Below are 24,099 nucleotides of genomic sequence, written 5' to 3'. Positions count from 1 at the left end.
CAACGTAAGTGACCAGGTGCCGTTCAACGTAAGTGACCAGGTGCCGTTCATCGTGAGTTACCAAGTGCCGTTCATCGTGAGTTACCAAGTGTCGTTCATCGTGAGTTACCAAGTGCCGTTCATCGTGAGTTACCAAGTGCCGTTCATCGTGAGTTACCAAGTGCCGTTCATCGTGAGTTACCAAGTGCCGTTCATCGTGAGTTACCAAGTGTCGTTCATCGTGAGTTACCAAGTGCCGTTCATCGTGAGTGACCAGGTTCAATTCACCGTGAGTGACCAGGTGACGTTCATCGTGAGTGACCAGGTGGCGTTCATCGTGAGTGTCCAGGTGGCGTTCACTGTGAGTGACCAGGTGGCGTTCAATGTGAGTAGCCAGGTGCTGGTGATGATTTGTTGATCAGGTGTCGTTCTCTGCCCACAGGACTGATCGTGGTGTGCACCGTGTACGCCGTTCTCACCCGGAAGATCCCCGAGGCGTTCAACGAGAGTAAACACATCGGCTTCACCATGTATACAACGTGTATTATCTGGCTCGCCTTCGTCCCTATATATTTCTCCACTGCTAACAATGTTGAGGTATGTGATACTCTCTCACTCTCTCACTCTCTCTCTCTCTCTCTCTCTCTCTCTCTCTCTCTCTCTCTTGCTCTCTCTCGCTCTCTCTCTCTAGGGCTCTGGACAAGGTTTCATGATTCTATAGGTTTATTAATTCAATGCTTAAGAAGCTAAGAGCTGTTCTTATGTCAGCTCATTTGAAAGCATTTTTATTGTTATGAGACATACAAGTAGGGAACAGGATGAAGTTGGAGCCATCTGTGGGGCAGTTGTGGACCATCTGTGGGACAGTTGTGGACCATCTGTCGGCCAGAATTTTAATTTGATCAACTGACTTTGTTTCGTTGACATCATTATGCTGTATGAATGTGTTCCAGACTCCAGTCATCCTGAGGATAAATAATCTCAGATGAAGTGATGTTCTGGAGAAGGCTACAGCCAGGGTGAAATTGCTGCTGGCTGCCCGTCTTGTGGCATAAAAGCTTGCTTCACGCTGTCCTCGAAGTGGATCCAAGTGTGGTATTTTGACAATATTGGCCTTGTACATAACAGTAAGGCCACCCACATCCCTCCTATGTTGAAGGCTCTGCTGAAATGACAGATCTATCCTGGACTGGTCCAGGCGAGAGATGAGACGTCTTGCTCTGTTCTCTACTCTGTCAAGCAGTCGCAGCCTCTTTTTTTTACACAGGGTTTGACAAGGTTAAAGATCCCTAGCTTTATTGACAGCTATTTACAGGTTAAGGATTCCTTACTCTCTCTCTCTCCCTCTCTCTTTCTCTCTCTCTCTCTCTCTCTCTCTCTCTCTCTCTCTCTCTCTCTCTCTCTCTCTCTCTCTCTCTCTCTCTCTCTCTCTCTCTCTCTCTCTCTCTCTCTATCTCTCTCTCTCTCTCTCTCTCTCTCTCTCTCTCTCTCTCTCTCTCTCTCTCTCTCTCTCTCTCTCTCTCTCTCTCTCTCTCTCTCTCTCTCTCTCTCTCTCTCTCTCTCTCTCTCTCTCTCTCTCTCTCTCTCTCTCTCTCTCTCTCTCTCTCTCTCTCTCTCTCTCTCTCTCTCTCTCTCTCTCTCTCTCTCTCTCTCTCTCTCTCTCTCTCTCTCTCTCTCTCTCTCTCTCTCTCTCTCTCTCTCTCTCTCTCTCTCTCTCTCTCTCTCTCTCTCTCTCTCTCTCTCTCTCTCTCTCACTCTCTCTCCCACAGTTACGTATCACCACCACATCCGTCACTGTCTCACTCTCTCTCTCCCACAGCTACGTATCACCACCACATCCGTCACTGTGTCCCTCTCAGCAACAGTAGCAATAGTCTGCTTGTTCACCCCCAAACTGTACATTATTTTAATACGACCAGAAAGGAACGTTCGACAGTCAATGAGGATGGGATCAAAATATTCGACCATCAGACACCATCTTTCTGTGTCGTCCCAGAGAGTCGACTCTGCCACTCAGAGTGAAGGTAATGTTACTGCTACTTGATGTTACTTAGTGTTACTTAGTGTTACTTAGTGTTACTTGATGTTACTTAGTGTTACTTGATGTTACTTAGTGTTACTTGATGTTACTTAGTGTTACTTGATGTTACTTAGTGTTACTTGATGTTACTTAGTGTTACTTGATGTTACTTAGTGTTACTTGATGTTACTTAGTGTTACTTGATGTTACTTAGTGTTACTTGATGTTACTTAGGATTACTTGATGTTACTTAGTGCTACTTGATGTTACTTAGGATTACTTGATGACACTTAGTGTTACATGATGTTACTTAGTGGTACTTGATGTTACTTAGTGTTACTTGATGTTACTTAGTGTTACTTGATGTTACTTAGTGCTACTTGATGTTACTTAAGATTACTTGATGTTACTTAGTGTTACTTGATGTTACTTAGTGCTACTTGATGTTACTTAGTGCTACTTGATGTTACTTAGGATTACTTGATGTTACTTAGTGTTACTTGATGTTACTTAGTGTTACTTGATGTTACTTAACGTTACTTGATGTTACTTAGTGTTACTTGATGTTACTTAGTGCTACTTGATGTTACTTAGTCTTACTTGATGTTACTTAGTGCTACTTGATGTTACTTAGTGTTACTTGATGTTACTTAGTGCTACTTGATGTTACTTAGTGTTACTTGATGTTACTTAGTGCTACTTGATGTTACTTAGTGTTACTTGATGTTACTTAGTGCTACTTGATGTTACTTAGTGTTACTTGATGTTACTTAGTGCTACTTGATGTTACTTAGTGCTACTTGATGTTACTTAGTGCTACATGATGTTACTTAGTGCTACATGATGTTACTTAGTGTTACTTGATGTTACTTAGTGTTACTTGATGTTACTTAGTGCTACTTGATGTTACTTAGTGCTACTTGATGTTACTTAGTGTTACTTGATGTTACTTAGTGTTACTATATGTTACTTAGTGCTACAGGATGTTACCTAGTGTTACTTTATGTTACTTAGTGCTACATGATGTTACTTAGTGTTACTTGATGTTACTTAGTGTTACTTGATGTTACTTAGTGTTACTTGATGTTACTTAGTGTTACTTGATGCTACTTAGTGCTACATGATGTTACTTAGTGTTACTTGATGCTACTTAGTGCTACATGATGTTACTTAGTGCTACTAGATGTTACTAAGTGTTACTTGATGTTACTTAGTGCTACATGATGTTACTAAGTGTTACTTGATGTTACTTAGAGTTACTTGATGTTACTTAGTGCTACTTGATGTTACATAGTGTTACTTGATGTTACTTAGTGCTACTTGATGTTACTTAGTGCTACTTGATGTTACTTAGTGTTACTTGATGTCACTTAGTGTTACTTGATGTTACTTAGTGTTACTTGATGTTACTTAGTGTTACTTGATGTTACTTAGTGTTACTTGATGTTACATAGTGTTACTTGATGTTACTTAGTGTTACTTGATGTTACTTAGTGTTACTTGATGTTACTTAGTGTTACATGATGTTACTTAGTGTTACTTGATGTTACTTAGTGTTACTTGATGTTACTTAGTGTTACTTGATGTTACTTAGTGTTACTTGATGTTACTTAGGATTACTTGATGTTACTTAGTGCTACTTGATGTTACTTAGGATTACTTGATGTTACTTAGTGTTACATGATGTTACTTAGTGGTACTTGATGTTACTTAGTGTTACTTGATGTTACTTAGTGTTACTTGATGTTACTTAGTGTTACTTGATGTTACTTAGTGCTACTTGATGTTACTTAGGATTACTTGATGTTACTTAGTGTTACTTGATGTTACTTAGTGCTACTTGATGTTACTTAGTGCTACTTGATGTTACTTAGGATTACTTGATGTTACTTAGTGTTACTTGATGTTACTTAGTGTTACTTGATGTTACTTAACGTTACTTGATGTTACTTAGTGTTACTTGATGTTACTTAGTGCTACTTGATGTTACTTAGTCGTACTTGATGTTACTTAGTGCTACTTGATGTTACTTAGTGTTACTTGATGTTACTTAGTGCTACTTCATGTTACTTAGTGTTACTTGATGTTACTTAGTGCTACTTGATGTTACTTAGTGTTACTTGATGTTACTTAGTGCTACTTGATGTTACTTAGTGTTACTTGATGTAACTTAGTGCTACTTGATGTTACTTAGTGCTACTTGATGTTACTTAGTGCTACATGATGTTACTTAGTGCTACATGATGTTACTTAGTGTTACTTGATGTTACTTAGTGTTACTTGATGTTACTTAGTGCTACTTGATGTTACTTAGTGCTACTTGATGTTACTTAGTGTTACTTGATGTTACTTAGTGTTACTATATGTTACTTAGTGCTACAGGATGTTACCTAGTGTTACTTTATGTTACTTAGTGCTACATGATGTTACTTAGTGTTACTTGATGTTACTTAGTGTTACTTGATGTTACTTAGTGTTACTTGATGTTACTTAGTGTTACTTGATGCTACTTAGTGCTACATGATGTTACTTAGTGTTACTTGATGCTACTTAGTGCTACATGATGTTACTTAGTGCTACTTGATGTTACTAAGTGTTACTTGATGTTACTTAGTGCTACATGATGTTACTAAGTGTTACTTGATGTTACTTAGAGTTACTTGATGTTACTTAGTGCTACTTGATGTTACATAGTGTTACTTGATGTTACTTAGTGCTACTTGATGTTACTTAGTGCTACTTGATGTTACTTAGTGTTACTTGATGTTACTTAGTGCTACTAGATGCTACTTAGTGCTACTTGATGCTAATTAGAGTTACTTGATGTTGCTAAGTGTTACTTGATGTTACTTAGTGTTACTTGATGTTGCTTAGTGTAACTTGATGCTACTTAGTGTTACTTGATGCTAATTAGTGTTACTTGAGGTTACTTAGTGCTACTTGATGTTACTTTGTGTTACTTGATGTTACTTAGTGATACTTGATGTTACTTAGTGTTACTTGATGTTACTTAGTGCTACTAGATGCTACTTAGTGCTACTTGATGCTAATTAGAGTTACTTGATGTTACTAAGTGTTACTTGATGTTACTTAGTGTTACTTGATGTTGCTTAGTGTAACTTGATGCTACTTAGTGTTACTTGATGCTAATTAGTGTTACTTGAGGTTACTTAGTGCTACTTGATGTTACTTAGTGTTACTTGATGTTACTTAGTGATACTTGATGTTACTTAGTGATACTTGATGTTACTTAGTGCTCCTTGATATTACATAGTATTACTTGATGTTACTTAGTGTTACTTGGTGTTACTTAGTGCTACTTGATGTTACTTAGTGTTACTTGATGTTACTTAGTGCTACTTGATGTTACTTAGTGTTACTTGATGTTACTTAGTGCTACTTGATGTTACTTAGTGCTACTTGATGTTACTTAGTGTTACTTGATGTTACTTAGTGCTACTTGATGTTACTTAGTGCTACTTGATGTTACTTAGTGTTACTTGGTGTTACTTAGTGCTACTTGATGTTACTTAGTGTTACTTGATGTTACTTAGTGTTACTTGATGTTACTTAGTGTTACTTGATGTTACTTAGTGCTACTTGATGTTACTTAGTGTTACTTGGTGTTACTTAGTGTTACTTGGTGTTACTTAATGTTAATTGGTGTTACTTAGTGTTACTTGAAATTACTTAGTGGTTCTTGATGCTACTTAGTGTTACTTGATGCTACTTAGTGCTACTTGATGTTACTTAGTGCTACTTGATGTTACTTAGTGTTACTTGAAGTTACTTAGTGTTACTTGATGCTACTTAGTGTCACTTGAGGTTACTTAGTGCTACTTGATGTTACTTAGTGTTACTTGATGTTACTTAGTGTTATTTGATGCTACTTAGTGTCACTTGAGGTTACTTAGTGCTACTTGATGCTACTTAGTGTTACTTGATGTTACTAAGTTTTGCTTGATGTTACTTAGTGTTACTTGATGCTACTTAGTGTTACTTGAGGTTACTTAGTGCTACTTGATGTTACTTAGTGCTACTTGATGTTACTTAGTGTTACTTGATGTTACTAAGTGTTGCTTGATGTTACTTAGTGTTACTTGATGCTACTTAGTGTTACTTGAGGTTACTAAGTGTTGCTTGATGTTACTTAGTGTTACTTGATGCTACTTAGTGTTACTTGAGGTTACTAAGTGTTGTTTGATGTTACTTAGTGCTACTTGATGTTACTTAGTGTTACTTGATGCTACTTAGTGCTACTTGATGTTACTTAGTGCTACTTGATGTTACTTAGTGCTACATGATGTTACTTAGTGCTACTTGATGTTACTTAGTGCTACTTGATGTTACTTAGTGCTACTTGATGTTACTTAGTGCTACATGATGTTACTTAATGTTTCTTGATGTTACTTAGTGCTACTTGATGTTACTTAGTGTTTCTTGATGTTACTTAGTGTTACTTGATGTTACTTAGTGCTACATGATGTTACTTAGTGCTACTTGTTGTTACTTAGTGCTACATGATGTTACTTAATGTTTCTTGATGTTACTTAGTGCTACTTGATGTTACTTAGTGTTTCTTGATGTTACTTAGTGTTACTTGATGTTACTTAGTGTTACTTGATGTTACTTAGTGTTACTTGATGCTACTTAGTGCTACATGATGTTACTTAGTGCTACTTGATGTTACTTAGTGCTACTTGATGTTACTTAGTGCTACTTGATGTTACTTAGTGCTACTTGATGTTACTTAGTGTTACTTGATGTTACTTAGTGCTACTTGATGTTACTTAGTGTTAGTTGATGTTACTTAGTGTTACTTGATGTTACTTAGAGCTACTTGATGTTAGTGTTACTTGATGTTACTTAGTGTTACTTGGTGTTACTTAGTGCTACTTGATGTTACTTAGTGTTACTTGATGTTACTTAGTGCTACTTGATGTTACTTAGTGTTACTTGATGTTACTTAGTGCTACTTGATGTTACTTAGTGTTACTTGGTGTTACTTAGTGTTACTTGATGTTACTTAGTGCTACTTGATGTTACTTAGTGTTACTTGATGCTACTTAGTGCTACTTGATGTTACTTAGTGTTACTTGGTGTTACTTAGTGTTACTTGATGTTACTTAGTGCTACTTGATGTTACTTAGTGTTACTTGATGTTACTTAGTGCTACTTGATGTTAGTGTTACTTGATGTTACTTAGTGCTACATGATGTTACTTAGATGTTACTTAATGTTATTTAGAAATGTATTGTGCTACTTAGTGATGGAATGCCAGTGCTACTTGCGCTACTCAGAGCTATTTCATGGCATCAGTGCTACTTGGTGTTACTTGATGCTTTTAACGATACTGTGTGCTACTTGCTGCTACTTTGTGCATCATTGATGGTACTCTGGGCTACATTGATGATAATTAATGTTACTAGTTGTCTCATTGACATTATTCGATGATATATTGATGATCGATGATGCTATATTGATGGAGGGGAGGGACCAGGTAGATGGAGGGGACCAGGTAGATGGAGGGGACCAGGTAGATGGAGGGGACCAGGTAGATGGAGGGGACCAGGTAGATGGAGGGGACCAGGTAGATGGAGGGGACCAGGCAAATGGAGGGGACCAGGTAGATGGAGGGGACCAGGTAGATGGAGGGGACCAGGTAAATGGAGGGGACCAGGTAGATGGAGGGGACCAGGTAGATGGAGGGGACCAGGTAGATGGAGGGGACCAGGCAAATGGAGGGGACCAGGTAGATGGAGGGGACCAGGTAGATGGAGGGGACCAGGTAGATAGAGAGGAGGGACCAGGTAGATGGAGGGGACCAGGTAGATGGAGGGGACCAGGTAGATGGAGGGGACCAGGTAGATGGAGTGGACCAGGTAGATGGAGGGGACCAGGTAGATGGAGGAGACCAGGTAGATGGAGGGGACCAGGTAGATAGAGAGGAGGGACCAGGTAGATGGAGGGGACCAGGTAGATGGAGGGGACCAGGTAGATGGAGGGGACCAGGTAGATGGAGTGGACCAGGTAGATGGAGGGGACCAGGTAGATGGAGGAGACCAGGCAAATGGAGGGGACCAGGTAGATGGAGGGGACCAGGTAGATGGAGGGGACCAGGTAGATAGAGAGGAGGGACCAGGTAGATGGAGCGTACCAGGTAGATGGAGGGTACCAGGTAGATGGAGAGTACCAGGTAGATGGAGGGGACCAGGTTGATGGAGGGGACCAGGTAGATGGAGAGTACCAGGTAGATGGAGGGTACCAGGTAGATGGAGGGTACCAGGTAGATGGAGGGGACCAGGTTGATGGAGGGTACCAGGTAGATGGAGAGTACCAGGTAGATGGAGGGGACCAGGTTGATGGAGGGTACCAGGTAGATGGAGGAGACCAGGTAGATGGAGGGGACCAGGTAGATAGAGAGGAGGGACCAGGTAGATGGAGGGGACCAGGTAGATGGAGGGGACCAGGTAGATGGAGGGGACCAGGTAGATGGAGTGGACCAGGTAGATGGAGGGGACCAGGTAGATGGAGGAGACCAGGTAGATGGAGGGGACCAGGTAGATAGAGAGGAGGGACCAGGTAGATGGAGGGGACCAGGTAGATGGAGGGGACCAGGTAGATGGAGGGGACCAGGTAGATGGAGTGGACCAGGTAGATGGAGGGGACCAGGTAGATGGAGGAGACCAGGCAAATGGAGGGGACCAGGTAGATGGAGGGGACCAGGTAGATGGAGGGGACCAGGTAGATAGAGAGGCGGGACCAGGTAGATGGAGGGGACCAGGTAGATGGAGGGGACCAGGTAGATGGAGGGGACCAGGTAGATGGAGTGGACCAGGTAGATGGAGGGGACCAGGTAGATGGAGGAGACCAGGTAGATGGAGGGGACCAGGTAGATAGAGAGGAGGGACCAGGTAGATGGAGGGGACCAGGTAGATGGAGGGGACCAGGTAGATGGAGGGGACCAGGTAGATGGAGTGGACCAGGTAGATGGAGGGGACCAGGTAGATGGAGGAGACCAGGCAAATGGAGGGGACCAGGTAGATGGAGGGGACCAGGTAGATGGAGGGGACCAGGTAGATAGAGAGGAGGGACCAGGTAGATGGAGCGTACCAGGTAGATGGAGGGTACCAGGTAGATGGAGAGTACCAGGTAGATGGAGGGGACCAGGTTGATGGAGGGGACCAGGTAGATGGAGAGTACCAGGTAGATGGAGGGTACCAGGTAGATGGAGGGTACCAGGTAGATGGAGGGGACCAGGTTGATGGAGGGTACCAGGTAGATGGAGAGTACCAGGTAGATGGAGGGGACCAGGTTGATGGAGGGTACCAGGTAGATGGAGAGTACCAGGTAGATGGAGGGTACCAGGTAGATGGAGGGTACCAGGTAGATGGAGAGTACCAGGTAGATGGAGGGTATCAGGTAGATTGAAGAGTACGAGGTAGATGGAGGGTACCAAGTAGATGAAGGGTATCAGGTAGATTGAAGGATACCAGGTAGATGGAGGGTACCAGGCAGATGGAGGGTATCAGGTAGATTGAAGGATACCAGGTAGATGGAGGGTACCAGGTAGATGGAGGGTACAAGGTAGATGGAGGGTACCAGGTAGATGGAGGGTATCAGATAGATTGAAGGGTACTAAGTAGATGGAGGGTATCAGGTAGATGGAGGGTATCAGGTAGATGGAGGGTACAAAGTAGATGAAGGGTACCAGGTAGATGGAGGGTACCAGGTAGATGTAGGGTACCAGGTAGATGGAGGGTACCAGGTAGATGGAGGGTACCAGGTAGATGGAGGGTACCAGGTAGATGGAGGGTAACAGGTAGAATGAGGGTACAAGGTAGATGTAGGGTACCAGGTAGATGGAGGGTACCAGGTAGATGGAGGGTACCAGGTAGATGGAGGGTACCAGGTAGATGGAGGGTAACAGGTAGAATGAGGGTACAAGGTAGATGGAGGGTACCAGGTAGATGGAGAGGACGAGGGACGAGGTAGATGGAGAGGACGAGAGACGAGGTAGATGGAGAGGACGAGAGACGAGGTAGATGGAGAGGACGAGAGACGAGGTAGATGGAGAGGACGAGAGACGAGGTAGATGGAGAGGACGAGAGACGAGGTAGATGGAGAGGACGAGGGACGAGGTAGATGGAGAGGACGAGGGACGAGGTAGATGGAGAGGACGAGAGACGAGGTAGATGGAGAGGACGAGAGACGAGGTAGATGGAGAGGACGAGGGACGAGGTAGATGGAGAGGACGAGAGACGAGGTAGATGGAGAGGACGAGAGACGAGGCAGATAAAGGGGACGAGGGACGAGGTAGATAAAGGGGACGAGGGACGAGGTAGATAAAGGGGACGAGGTAGATGGAGAGGACGAGAGACGAGGTAGATAAAGGGGACGAGGGACGAGGTAGATAAAGGGGACGAGGGACGAGGTACATAAAGGGGACGAGAGACGAGGTAGATAAAGGGGACGAGGTAGATAAAGGGGACGAGGTAGATAAAGGGGACGAGGTAGATAAAGGGGACGAGGTAGATAAAGGGGACGAGGTAGATAAAGGGGACGAGGTAGATAAAGGGGACTAGGTAGATAAAGGGGACGAGGTAGATAAAGGGGACGAGGTAGATAAAGGGGACGAGGTAGATAAAGGGGACGAGGTAGATAAAGGTGACGAGGTAGATAAAGGGGACGAGGTAGATAAAGGGGACGAGGTAGATAAAGGGGACGAGGTAGATAAAGGGGACGAGGTAGATAAAGGGGACGAGAGACGAGGTAGATAAAGGGGACGAGGTAGATAAAGGGGACGAGGTAGATAAAAGGGACGAGGTAGATAAAGGGGACGAGGTAGATAAAGGGGACGAGGTAGACAAAGGGGACGAGGTAGATAAAGGGGACCAGGTAGATAAAGGGGACGAGGAAGATAAAGGGGACGAGGTAGATAAAGGGGAGGAGGTAGATAAAGGGGACGAGGTAGACAAAGGGGACGAGGTAGATAAAGGGGACGAGGTAGATAAAGGGGACGAGGTAGATAAAGGGGACGAGGTAGATAAAGGGGACGAGGTAGATAAAGGGGACGAGGTAGACAAAGGGGACGAGGTAGATGAAGGGGACGAGGTAGATAAAGGGGACGAGGTACATAAAGGGGACGAGGTAGATAAAGGGGACGATGTAGATAAAGGGGACGAGGTAGATAAAGGGGACGAGGTAGATAAAGGGGACGAGGTAGATAAAGGGGACGAGGTAGATAAAGGGGACGAGGTAGACAAAGGGGACGAGGTAGATAAAGGGGACGAGGTAGATAAAGGGGACGAGGTAGATAAAGGGGACGAGGTAGACAAAGGGGACGAGGTAGATAAAGGGGACGATGTAGATAAAGGGGACGAGGTAGATATAGGGGACGAGGTAGATAAAGGGGACGAGGTAGAGAAAGGGGACGAGGTAGATAAAGGGGACGAGGTAGACAAAGGGGACGAGGTAGATAATGGGGACGAGGTAGATAAAGGGGACGAGGTAGATAAAAGGGACGAGGTAGATAAAGGAGACGAGGTAGATAAAGGGGACGAGGTAGACAAAGGGGACGAGGTAGATAAAGGGGACGAGGTAGATAAAGGGGACGAGGTAGATAAAGGGGACGAGGTAGATAAAGGGGACGAGGTAGATAAAGGGGACGAGGTTGATAAAGGGGACGAGGTAGATAAAGGGGGCGAGGTAGAAAAAGGGGACGAGGTAGATAAAGGGGACGAGAGACGAGGTAGATAAAGGGGACGAGAGACGAAGTAGATAAAGGGGACGAGGTAGATAAAGGGGACGAGGTAGATAAAGGGGACGAGGTAGATAAAGGGGACGCGGTAGATAAAGAGGACGAGGTAGATAAAGGGGACGAGGTAGATGAAGGGGACGAGGTAGATAAAGGGGACGAGGTTGATAAAGGGGACGAGGTAGATAAAGGGGGCGAGGTAGACAAAGGGGACGAGGTAGATAAAGGGGACGAGGTAGATAAAGGGGACGAGGTAGATAAAGGGGACGAGGTAGATAAAGGGGACGAGGTTGATAAAGGGGACGAGGTAGATAAAGGGGGCGAGGTAGACAAAGGGGACGAGGTAGATAAAGGGGACGAGAGACGAGGTAGATAAAGGGGACGAGGTAGATAAAGGGGACGAGGTAGATAAAGGGGACGAGGTAGATAAAGGGGACGAGGTAGATAAAGGGGACGAGGTAGATAAAGGGGACGAGGTAGATAAAGGGGACGAGGTAGATAAAGGGGACGAGGTAGATAAAGGGGACGAGGTAGATAAAGGGGACGAGGTAGATAAAGGGGACGAGGTAGATAAAGTGAAAATATAGATACTAGTAGCAGAGGATCTTTTTAGTACAACATTTCGCTCAAGGCTGAGCGAAACGTGCTGAGAGACCAGGAATATCGTCCAGCATTACCAACTTATCAAGGAATGCACACTAGAAGCTCTTCAGTCCAGTATGCTACATCAGTCATATACAGAGCTAACAGTGTTTGCGGTGGTCAGTCCCGCAGTCTGGAGGGACTGACCACCTCAAACTGAAGCTGAATTACAAGACCGAAGTCGTAAATACCGTCGGAGGTGAGGTGGAAGACCTGGAAGACGTTGTACGGGACGGGATTCATTAGTGGAAGTGAGAAGGCAGGTGCCTCTGGAATCCAACCTGACCAAAACCTTTATCTCCAAGGATGAGGGACTGATTCACTACTATACCTGCTCCCTCTGTATTTGACTGAAGAAACCTACTGTGTAGGCAAAAGTTTTATCAACAAAGATACCCAACTGTTGCACATGTATCTTAATGTTGGGGCAGCACAAAGGTATCTTGGTACAAGGCACATCTTTCAGTCTTCATGGTGTTATGACAGAGTTATGACTGAGAAGGGTTGGATTCCACAGGGACCTGACTTCTTAAACTAGTGAATCCCGTTCCCTGCAGCGTCTTCGAGATCTTCCACCTCAGTAAGTAGCTCAAACTTGCAACATTCTGCAGAAATTACCAGACTCAACAGTGTGGTCGTCAAAAATTACGTGACCTCCATCTGAAACTGAGTCCCCAATGATCAAACAATTGTCTACCTTCCCTGCTTGTTTATACTGCAGATTTCACCTCGACTCCTCCCACAAAGGATTTTTTTTGACCCTTTAGAGCATGTGTCATGTATTGTGTCTTATGGTGTCAAAGGTATATTATCTGGCTAATATAACCTCTTGATTGTTCCTAGACGTATCAGCCTAGATGGGTTCAAAGTCACTTAACAAACCATACCACGGGTGGGGTTAGAACCCGCGGTTCAGACCGTTGCGTTAACCACTGGACCAGCTGGTACAATAATATTTATCCAGCTAGGTATATTTATACTCCATAGGCACCTCTGGGACCGCAAATGCATTTCTGGTCACAGTGGTGGCCTATGCTAACCTTCCCATGGTGTAGAAATATACCCAGTTGGATAAATGTTATTGTAGCCAGCTGGTCCAGTGGCTAACGCGACGATCTGGAGTTTTGCGACTCTCTGATCGCGGGTTCTAACCCCACCCGTGGTACGGTTTATAATCGTGTCATTACGATTACGTGAGTCACATAACATAGTTGAACCTTTCGTACCATTAACAGTACATACGGACCCGACTCCATCAAAGTTGAAAATACATCTGAAAGCACTCAGAATTTACAGAGATAAATATATTTTAGAAGAACAAGAATATACCCAGAAAAAATCACAAACCTTAAATTCCCAACGCGCATTATTGGCTCCAGCCGACACAAATATTTCCTGAGTCACAACACAGAGAAGATCCCAACATCGACTGGTTCTTACCACTTGGTAAACTGCAATCGCCGGCTTCCTCAGAAGCGCCAGTGGCTCGGTTGACAACGCATTCACCTCACATACCGAGTGTCCGTTGTTCGATCCCCGGTATGAGTGAGAAATATTAAGATTTAGAGATTACCATCTATATGTGGCTTGTTCCGCATGTCATTCTGTGATATATATGTCATGTCGAATACGTAAAACTTGCGATTTTGGCTTAAATAGCAACGCTCTTCTTGCCGAATAGGGCAAGCGAAAATTTGTTTATGTAATAATTTCGCAAAAATAATTCTGAACCTAAAGAAAAATGTATTTTATTGTCTTTGTTTATTATTAAATAATTCTAAACTTATCTAAAATATATTTAATTGGATAATGCTAAATAAAACTGCGTTTGTTATAATAAGGTCAGATAAGTTTTCTAAGGTTCTTTTGGTACAAAATGATTAATTTTTAAATTAACGTGAATGAAAAAAATATATCTTTAAACGTATAAGAGAATTTTTATTACAAACGACTAATATGACATGAGTTCTTGCTAATTGACCAGTTTTACCTATTCGGCACGATATATATATATATATATATATATATATATATATATATATATATATATATATATATATATATATATATATATATATATATATATATATATATATATATATATATATATATATATATATATATATGTATATATATATATATATATATATATATATATATATATAAATATATATATATATATATATATATATATATATATATATGTCGTGCCGAATAGGCAGAACTTGCGATCTTGGCTTAAATAGCAACGCTCATCTTGCCATATAGGACAAGTGAAAATTTGTGTATGCAATAATTTCGCCAAAATCATTCTGAACCTAACGAAAAAAATATATTTCACTGTGTTTGTTTAGTATTAAATTATTGTAAACAAATCTAAAATATATTTAGTTGGGTTAGGCTAAAATAAATTGTCCTTGTTATAATAAGGTTAGGTAAGTTTTCTAAGTTCCTTTTGGTGCAAAATTATAAATTTTTACATTAACATTAATGAAAAAAATGTATCTTTAAACATATAAGAGAAAATTTTAGAAAGGGCTTAATTTTAAATGAGTTCTTGCTAATTGGTCAGTTTTACATATTCGGCACGACATATATATATATATATATATATATATATATATATATATATATATATATATATATATATATATATATATATATATATATATACATATATATATGTATATTATAAGCTAGTAAACGAACTAACGACATCATTGCTCTCCTCCCTCGGCCTGGTTGTGCCTCCTGCTGGTGGCTGCACAGTGATCGTACCTCTGGACTACGAACTCAAGGAGAAGATGAGCACCACGGAACACGGAGGAGTTCGTGCCAGGTGTACGGCAGCCTCCACACAGACGTGCCCCGCCTCCTGTGTTCTACCCAACCATAAATGCCCGCTAGCCACAACCACCGCCTCCAGAGAGACTAACTCAGCCACCAATGGGCCCATACAAGACGTTCCTGATGTTCAACTTTAGACTCTTCTGCTAGTCTAAGAGTCTAACATGAGTCTAACAAGAGTCTATCAAGTACGTCGTAATTCTTAGCTGTCACAGCCGTGTTCAGTACTTGCTCACGAACGCCCAGGATGTGACACACACCAGTCCACTAACACCCAGGATGTGACCTACACCAGTCCACTAACACCCAGGATGTGACTCACACCAGTCCACTAACACCCAGGATGTGACCCACACCAGTCCACTAACACCCAGGATGTGACACACATCAGTCCACTAACATCCAGGATGTGACCCACACCAGTCCACTAACACCCAGGATGTGACCCACACCAGTCCACTAACACCCAGGATGTGACCCACACCAGTCCACTAACACCCAGGATGTGACCCACACCAGTCCACTAACACCCAGGATGTGACACACACCAGTCCACTAACACCCAGGATGTGACACACACCAGTCCACTAACACCCAGGATGTGACCCACACCAGTCCACTAACACCCAGGATGTGACCCACACCAGTCCACTAACACCCAGGATGTGACACACACCAGTCCACTAACACCCAGGATGTGACACACTCCAGTCCACTAACACCCAGGATGCCACCCAAACAAGTCCACTAACACCCAGGATGTGACCAACACCAGTCCACTAACACCCAGGATGTGTCCCACGCCAGTCCATTAACACCCAGGATGTGACCCACACCAGTCCACTAACACCCAGGATGTGACCCACACCAGTCCACTTAGATCCAGGATGTGACACACACCAGTCCACTAACACCCAGGATGTGACACACACCAGTCCACTAACACCCAAGATGCCACCCACATAAGTCCACTAACACCCAGCATGTGACCAACACCAGTCCACTAACACCCAGGATGTGTCCCACACCAGTCCATTAACACCCAGGATGTGACCCACAGCAGTCCACTAACACCCAGGATGTGACCCACAATAATGCACTAACACCCAGGATGTGACCCACACCAGTCCACTAACACCCAGGATGTGACCCACACCAGTCCACTAACATCCAGGATGTGACACACCAGTCCACTAACACCCAGGATGTGACCCACACCAATCCACTAACACCCAGGATGTGACCCACACCAGTCCACTAACACCCAGGATGCCACCCACACAAGTCCACTAACACCCAGGATGCAACCCACACCAGTCCACTAGCACCCAGGATGCCACCCACACCAGTCCACTAACACCCAGGATGACACCCACACTAGTCCACTAACACCCAGGATGCCACCCACACCCGTCCACTAACACCCAGGATGTGACCCACTCCAATCCACTAACACCCAGGATGCCACCCACACCAGTCCACTAACACCCAGGATGCCACCCACACCAGTCTACTAACACCCAGTATGCCACCCACACCAGTCAACTAACACCCAGGATGCCACCCACACCAGTCCACTAACACCCAGGTACCCATTTTAAACTGATGGGTGAACAGGGACAGGGACAGCAGGTGTCTTACGGAAACCCATCGCTAATGTTTCCAGCCCTACCGGAGGAGATTCGAACCCCCGACCTCAGTGTTTTAGGTGAGTGCGCTACCGATGGAGCTACGGGACAGCTGGGTACAATACAGTTGTCCTGGACGCCACCTTACATGAGCAGACATAGAAGATACGAGAGTAATTATGTACAAGGTTGATTATAGTGGGAAGTAAACAGGATATTTAGGAGACAGGGAACCTAAGGCTCCTCTGAAGGTAATCATGTATTGTGGTCATAATTTCTTCACTAATGCTTCGCACCTAGTGGCCTCTTCAGTCCTTTAGGATTAAAGGAACCATGTAGCTCAGTCACTAGTACATTCAGCTCACACACTGAGATCAGGGGATCGTTCCCCGGTACGGCTGGAAACTTTAGGATATGTTTCTTTAAAATACTTGCTGTTTATGTTCACCTATTAGTAAAATAGGTACCTGGGTATTAGTGGATTGGTGTGGGTGGCATCCTGGGTATTAGTGGATTGGTGTGGGTGGCATCCTGGGTATTAGTGGATTGGTGTGGGTGGCATCCTGGGTATTAGTGGATTGGTGTGGGTGGCATCCTGGGTGTTAGTGGACTGGTGTGGGTGGCATCCTGGGTGTTAGTGGACTGGTGTGGGTGGCGTCCTGGGTGTTAGTGGACTGGTGTGGGTGGCATCCTGGGTGTTAGTGGACTGGTGTGGGTGGCATACTGGGTGTTAGTGGAGTGGTGTGGGTGGCGTCCTGGGTGTTAGTGGACTGGTGTGGGTGGCATCCTGGGTGTTAGTGGAATGGTGTGGGTGGCATTCTGGGTGTTAGTGGACTGGTGTAGGTGGCATCCTGGGTGTTAGTGGACTGGGGTGTGTGGCATCCTGGGTGTTAGTGGACTGGTGTGGGTGGCATCCTGGGTGTTAGTGGACTGGTGTGGGTGGCATCCTGGGTGTTAGTGGACTGGTGTGGGTGGCATCCTGGGTGTTAGTGGACTGGTGTGGGTGGCATCCTGGGTGTTAGTGGACTGGTGTGGGTGGCATCCTGGGTGTTAGTGGACTTGTGTAGGTTGCATCCTGGGAACAAATCCTAATTTGAGAGAATCGAGGGTAACGTTCTCTGGCAAACATAGTGTTGTTGATCAAATAAGTAGTAAAGAATCTTAGCGTTAAGCTAAGAGTCTTCACTATACCTGCACTATACGTCGTCCACCGAGGGCAGGCAGAGTGGCTGGTCCAGCTGGTGGGGCAGGCAGAGTGGCTGGTCCAGCTGGTGGGTCAGGCAGAGTGGCTGGGTCAGCTGGTGGGTCAGGCAGAGTGGCTGGTCCAGCTGGTGGGGCAGGCAGAGTGGCTGGTCCAGCTGGTGGGGCAGGCAGAGTGGCTGGTCCAGCTGGTGGGTCAGGCAGAGTGGCTGGTCCAGCTGGTGGGTCAGGCAGAGTGGCTGGGTCAGCTGGTGGGTCAGGCAGAGTGGCTGGGTCAGCTGGTGGGGCAGGCAGAGTGGCTGGTCCAGCTGGTGGGGCAGGCAGAGTGGCTGGTCCAGCTGGTGGGTCAGGCAGAGTGGCTGGGTCAGCTGGTGGGTCAGGCAGAGTGGCTGGGTCAGCTGGTGGGTCAGGCAGAGTGGCTGGGTCAGCTGGTGGGTCAGGCAGAGTGGCTGGGTCAGCTGGTGGGGCAGGCAGAGTGGCTGGGTCAGCTGGTGGGTCAGGCAGAGTGGCTGGGTCAGCTGGTGGGGCAGGCAGAGTGGCTGGGTCAGCTGGTGGGGCAGGCAGAGTGGCTGGGTCAGCTGGTGGGTCAGGCAGAGTGGCTGGGTCAGCTGGTGGGGCAGGCAGAGTGGCTGGGTCAGCTGGTGGGTCAGGCAGAGTGGCTGGGTCAGCTGGTGGGGCAGGCAGAGTGGCTGGGTCAGCTAATGGGTCAGGCAGAGTGGCTGGGTCAGCTGGTGGGGCAGGCAGAGTGGCTGGGTCAGCTGGTGGGTCAGGCAGAGTGGCTGGGTCAGCTGGTGGGTCAGGCAGAGTAGCTGGGTCAGCTGGTGGGTCAGGCAGAGTGGCTGGGTCAGCTGGTGGGTCAGGCAGAGTGGCTGGGTCAGCTGGTGGGTCAGGCAGAGTGGCTGGGTCAGCTGGTGGGTCAGGCAGAGTGGCTGGGTCAGCTGGTGGGTCAGGCAGAGTGGCTGGGTCAGCTGGTGGGGCAGGCAGAGTGGCTGGGTCAGCTGGTGGGTCAGGCAGAGTGGCTGGGTCAGCTGGAGGGTCAGGCAGAGTGGCTGGGTCAGCTGGTGGGTCAGGCAGAGTGGCTGGGTCAGCTGGTGGGTCAGGCAGAGTGGCTGGGTCAGCTGGTGCGTCAGGCAGAGTGGCTGGGTCAGCTGGTGGGTCAGGCAGAGTGGCTGGGTCAGCTGGTGGGTCAGGCAGAGTGGCTGGGTCAGCTGGTGGGGCAGGCAGAGTGGCTGGGTCAGCTGGTGGGTCAGGCAGAGTGGCTGGGTCAGCTGGTGGGTCAGGCAGAGTGGCTGGGTCAGCTGGTGGGTCAGGCAGAGTGGCTGGGTCAGCTGGTGGGTCAGGCAGAGTGGCTGGGTCAGCTGGTGGGTCAGGCAGAGTGGCTGGGTCAGCTGGTGGGTCAGGCAGAGTGGCTGGGTCAGCTGGTGGGTCAGGCAGAGTGGCTGGGTCAGCTGGTGGGGCAGGCAGAGTGGCTGGGTCAGCTGGTGGGTCAGGCAGAGTGGCTGGGTCAGCTGGTGGGTCAGGCAGAGTGGCTGGGTCAGCTGGTGGGGCAGGCAGAGTGGCTGGGTCAGCTGGTGGGTCAGGCAGAGTGGCTGGGTCAGCTGGTGGGTCAGGCAGAGTGGCTGGGTCAGCTGGTGGGTCAGGCAGAGTGGCTGGGTCAGCTGGTGGGTCAGGCAGAGTGGCTGGGTCAGCTGGTGGGTCAGGCAGAGTGGCTGGGTCAGCTGGTGGGTCAGGCAGAGTGGCTGGGTCAGCTGGTGGGTCAGGCAGAGTGGCTGGGTCAGCTGGTGGGGCAGGCAGAGTGGCTGGGTCAGCTGGTGGGTCAGGCAGAGTGGCTGGGTCAGCTGGTGGGTCAGGCAGAGTGGCTGGGTCAGCTGGTGGGTCAGGCAGAGTGGCTGGGTCAGCTGGTGGGTCAGGCAGAGTGGCTGGGTCAGCTGGTGGGTCAGGCAGAGTGGCTGGGTCAGCTGATGGGGCAGGCAGAGTGGCTGGGTCAGCTGGTGGGTCAGGCAGAGTGGCTGGGTCAGCTGGTGGGTCAGGCAGAGTGGCTGGGTCAGCTGGTGGGGCAGGCAGAGTGGCTGGGTCAGCTGGTGGGTCAGGCAGAGTGGCTGGGTCAGCTGGTGGGTCAGGCAGAGTGGCTGGGTCAGCTGGTGGGTCAGGCAGAGTGGCTGGGTCAGCTGGTGGGTCAGGCAGAGTGGCTGGGTCAGCTGGTGGGTCAGGCAGAGTGGCTGGGTCAGCTGGTGGGTCAGGCAGAGTGGCTGGGTCAGCTGGTGGGTCAGGCAGAGTGGCTGGGTCAGCTGGTGGGGCAGGCAGAGTGGCTGGGTCAGCTGGTGGGTCAGGCAGAGTGGCTGGGTCAGCTGGTGGGTCAGGCAGAGTGGCTGGGTCAGCTGGTGGGGCAGGCAGAGTGGCTGGGTCAGCTGGTGGGTCAGGCAGAGTGGCTGGGTCAGCTGGTGGGTCAGGCAGAGTGGCTGGGTCAGCTGGTGGGGCAGGCAGAGTGGCTGGGTCAGCTGGTGGGGCAGGCAGAGTGGCTGGGTCAGCTGGTGGGTCAGGCAGAGTGGCTGGGTCAGCTGGTGGGTCAGGCAGAGTGGCTGGGTCAGCTGGTGGGCCAGGCAGAGTGACTGGGTCAGCTGGTGGGTCAGGCAGAGTGGCTGGGTCAGCTGGTGGGTCAGGCAGAGTGGCTGGGTCAGCTGGTGGGTCAGGCAGAGTGGCTGGGCCGGCTGGTGGGGCAGGCGGAGTGACTGGGTCAGCTGGTGGGTCAGGCAGAGTGGCTGGGTCAGCTGGTGGGTCAGGCAGAGTGACTGGGTCAGCTGGGGGGTCAGGCAGAGTGGCTGGGTCAGCTGGTGGGTCAGGCAGAGTGGCTGGGTCAGCTGGTGGGTCAGGCAGAGTGGCTGGGTCAGCTGGTGGGTCAGGCAGAGTGACTGGGTCAGCTGGTGGGTCAGGCAGAGTGGCTGGGTCAGCTGGTGGGTCAGGCAGAGTGGCTGGGTCAGCTGGTGGGTCAGGCAGAGTGGCTGGGCCGGCTGGTGGGGCAGGCGGAGTGACTGGGTCAGCTGGTGGGTCAGGCAGAGTGGCTGGGTCAGCTGGTGGGTCAGGCAGAGTGGCTGGGTCAGTTGGTGGGTCAGGCAGAGTGGCTGGGCCGGCTGGTGGGGCAGGCGGAGTGACTGGGTCAGCTGGTGGGGCAGGCAGAGTGGCTGGGTCAGCAGGTGGGTCAGGCAGAGTGGCTGGGTCAGCTGGTGGGTCAGGCAGAGTGGCTGGGCCGGCTGGTGGGGCAGGCGGAGTGACTGGGTCAGCTGGTGGGTCAGGCAGAGTGGCTGGGTCAGCTGGTGGGTCAGGCAGAGTGGCTGGGTCAGCTGGTGGGTCAGGCAGAGTGGCTGGGCCGGCTGGTGGGGCAGGCGGAGTGACTGGGTCAGCTAGTGGGTCAGGCAGAGTGGCTGGGTCAGCTGGTGGGTCAGGCAGAGTGGCTGGGTCAGCTGGTGGGTCAGGCAGAGTGGCTGGGCCAGCTGGTGGGGCAGGCAGAGTGGCTGGGTCAGCTGGTGGGTCAGGCAGAGTGGCTGGGTCAGCTGGTGGGTCAGGCAGAGTGGCTGGGCCGGCTGGTGGGGCAGGCGGAGTGACTGGGTCAGCTGGTGGGTCAGGCAGAGTGGCTGGGTCAGCTGGTGGGTCAGGCAGAGTGGCTGGGTCAGCTGGTGGGTCAGGCAGAGTGGCTGGGCCGGCTGGTGGGTCAGGCGGAGTGACTGGGTCAGCTGGTGGGTCAGGCAGAGTGGCTGGGTCAGCTGGTGGGTCAGGCAGAGTGGCTGGGTCAGCTGGTGGGTCAGGCAGAGTGGCTGGGCCGGCTGGTGGGGCAGGCGGAGTGACTGGGTCAGCTGGTGGGTCAGGCAGAGTGGCTGGGTCAGCTGGTGGGTCAGGCAGAGTGGCTGGGTCAGCTGGTGGGTCAGGCAGAGTGGCTGGGCCGGCTGGTGGGGCAGGCGGAGTGACTGGGTCAGCTGGTGGGGCAGGCAGAGTGGCTGGGTCAGCTGGTGGGTCAGGCGGAGTGGCTGGGTCAGCTGGTGGGTCAGGCAGAGTGGCTGGGCCGGCTGGTGGGGCAGGTGGAGTGACTGGGTCAGCTGGTGGGTCAGGCAGAGTGGCTGGGTCAGCTGGTGGGTCAGGCAGAGTGGCTGGGTCAGCTGGTGGGTCAGGCAGAGTGGCTGGGCCGGCTGGTGGGGCAGGCGGAGTGACTGGGTCAGCTGGTGGGTCAGGCAGAGTGGCTGGGTCAGCTGGTGGGTCAGGCAGAGTGGCTGGGTCAGCTGGTGGGTCAGGCAGAGTGGCTGGGTCAGCTGGTGGGTCAGGCAGAGTGGCTGGGTCAGCTGGTGGGTCAGGCAGAGTGGCTGGGTCAGCTGGTGGGGCAGGCAGAGTGGCTGGGTCAGCTGGTGGGTCAGGCAGAGTGGCTGGGTCAGCTGGTGGGTTAGGTGGAGTTGCTGGGTCAGCTGGTGGGTCAGGCAGAGTGGCTGGGTCAGCTGGTGGGTCAGGCAGAGTGGCTGGGCCAGCTGGTGGGGCACGCAGAGTGGCTTGGTCAGCTGGTGGGTCAGGCAGAGTGGCTGGGTCAGCTGGTGGGTCAGGCAGAGTGGCTGAGCCGGCTGGTGGGGCAGGCGGAGTGACTGGGTCAGCTGGTGGGTCAGGCAGAGTGGCTGGGTCAGCTGGTGGGTCAGGCAGAGTGGCTGGGTCAGCTGGTGGGTCAGGCAGAGTGGCTGAGCCGGCTGGTGGGGCAGGCGGAGTGACTGGTTCAGCTGGTTGGGCAGGCAGAGTGGCTGGGTCAGCTGGTGGGTCAGGCAGAGTGGCTGGGTCAGCTGGTGGGTCAGGCAGAGTGGCTGGGCCGGCTGGTGGGGCAGGCGGAGTGACTGGGTCAGCTGGTGGGTCAGGCAGAGTGGCTGGGTCAGCTGGTGGGTCAGGCAGAGTGGCTGGGTCAGCTGGTGGGTCAGGCAGAGTGGCTGGGTCAGCTGGTGGGTCAGGCAGAGTGGCTGGGTCAGCTGGTGGGGCAGGCAGAGTGGCTGGGTCAGCTGGTGGGTCAGGCAGAGTGGCTGGGTCAGCTGGTGGGTCAGGCAGAGTGGCTGGGTCAGCTGGTGGGTCAGGCAGAGTGGCTGGGTCAGCTGGTGGGTCAGGCAGAGTGGCTGGGTCAGCTGGTGGGTCAGGCAGAGTGGCTGGGTCAGCTGGTGGGTCAGGCAGAGTGGCTGGGTCAGCTGGTGGGTCAGGCAGAGTGGCTGGGTCAGCTGGTGGGTCAGGCAGAGTGGCTGGGTCAGCTGGTGGGTCAGGCAGAGTGGCTGGGTCAGCTGGTGGGGCAGGCAGAGTGGCTGGGTCAGCTGGTGGGTCAGGCAGAGTGGCTGGGTCAGCTGGTGGGTTAGGTGGAGTTGCTGGGTCAGCTGGTGGGTCAGGCAGAGTGGCTGGGTCAGCTGGTGGGTCAGGCAGAGTGGCTGGGCCAGCTGGTGGGGCAGGCAGAGTGGCTGGGTCAGCTGGTGGGTCAGGCAGAGTGGCTGGGTCAGCTGGTGGGTTAGGTGGAGTTGCTGGGTCAGCTGGTGGGTCAGGCAGAGTGGCTGGGTCAGCTGGTGGGTCAGGCAGAGTGGCTGGGTCAGCTGGTGGGTCAGGCAGAGTGGCTGGGTCAGCTGGTGGGTCAGGCAGAGTGGCTGGGTCAGCTGGTGGGTCAGGCAGAGTGGCTGGGTCAGCTGGTGGGTCAGGCAGAGTGGCTGGGTCAGCTGGTGGGTCAGGCAGAGTGGCTGGGTCAGCTGGTGGGTCAGGCAGAGTGGCTGGGTCAGCTGGTGGGGCAGGCAGAGTGGCTGGGTCAGCTGGTGGGTCAGGCAGAGTGGCTGGGTCAGCTGGTGGGTTTGGTGGAGTTGCTGGGTCAGCTGGTCGGTCAGGCAGAGTGGCTGGGTCAGCTGGTGGGTCAGGCAGAGTGGCTGGGCCAGCTGGTGGGGCAGGCAGAGTGGCTGGGTCAGCTGGTGGGTCAGGCAGAGTGGCTGGGTCAGGTGGTGGGTTAGGTGGAGTTGCTGGGTCAGCTGGTGGGTCAGGCAGAG

General features: G+C 49.7%; 1 long non-coding RNA gene across 1 annotated transcript in view; it reads left to right on the top strand.

Annotated features, from left to right (window-relative positions):
• Positions 1–1,802: 1,802 nt before the first annotated feature.
• LOC138855458 (uncharacterized) overlaps positions 1,803–24,099 on the top strand; it is a 30,858-nt gene continuing 8,561 nt past the window's right edge. The window contains exons 1-2 of the long non-coding RNA XR_011394699.1: positions 1,803–2,003; positions 15,168–15,433. This is a non-coding gene — a long non-coding RNA (uncharacterized lncRNA). The remainder of the gene's footprint in view (positions 2,004–15,167; positions 15,434–24,099) is intronic.

Source organism: Cherax quadricarinatus, chromosome 95 (genome assembly GCF_038502225.1).
Source record: "Cherax quadricarinatus isolate ZL_2023a chromosome 95, ASM3850222v1, whole genome shotgun sequence".
Taxonomy (NCBI): Eukaryota; Metazoa; Arthropoda; class Malacostraca; order Decapoda; family Parastacidae; genus Cherax; species Cherax quadricarinatus.
The sequence above is the reverse complement of the archived record's forward strand: the minus strand, read 5'-3'. Positions and strand labels throughout refer to the sequence as shown.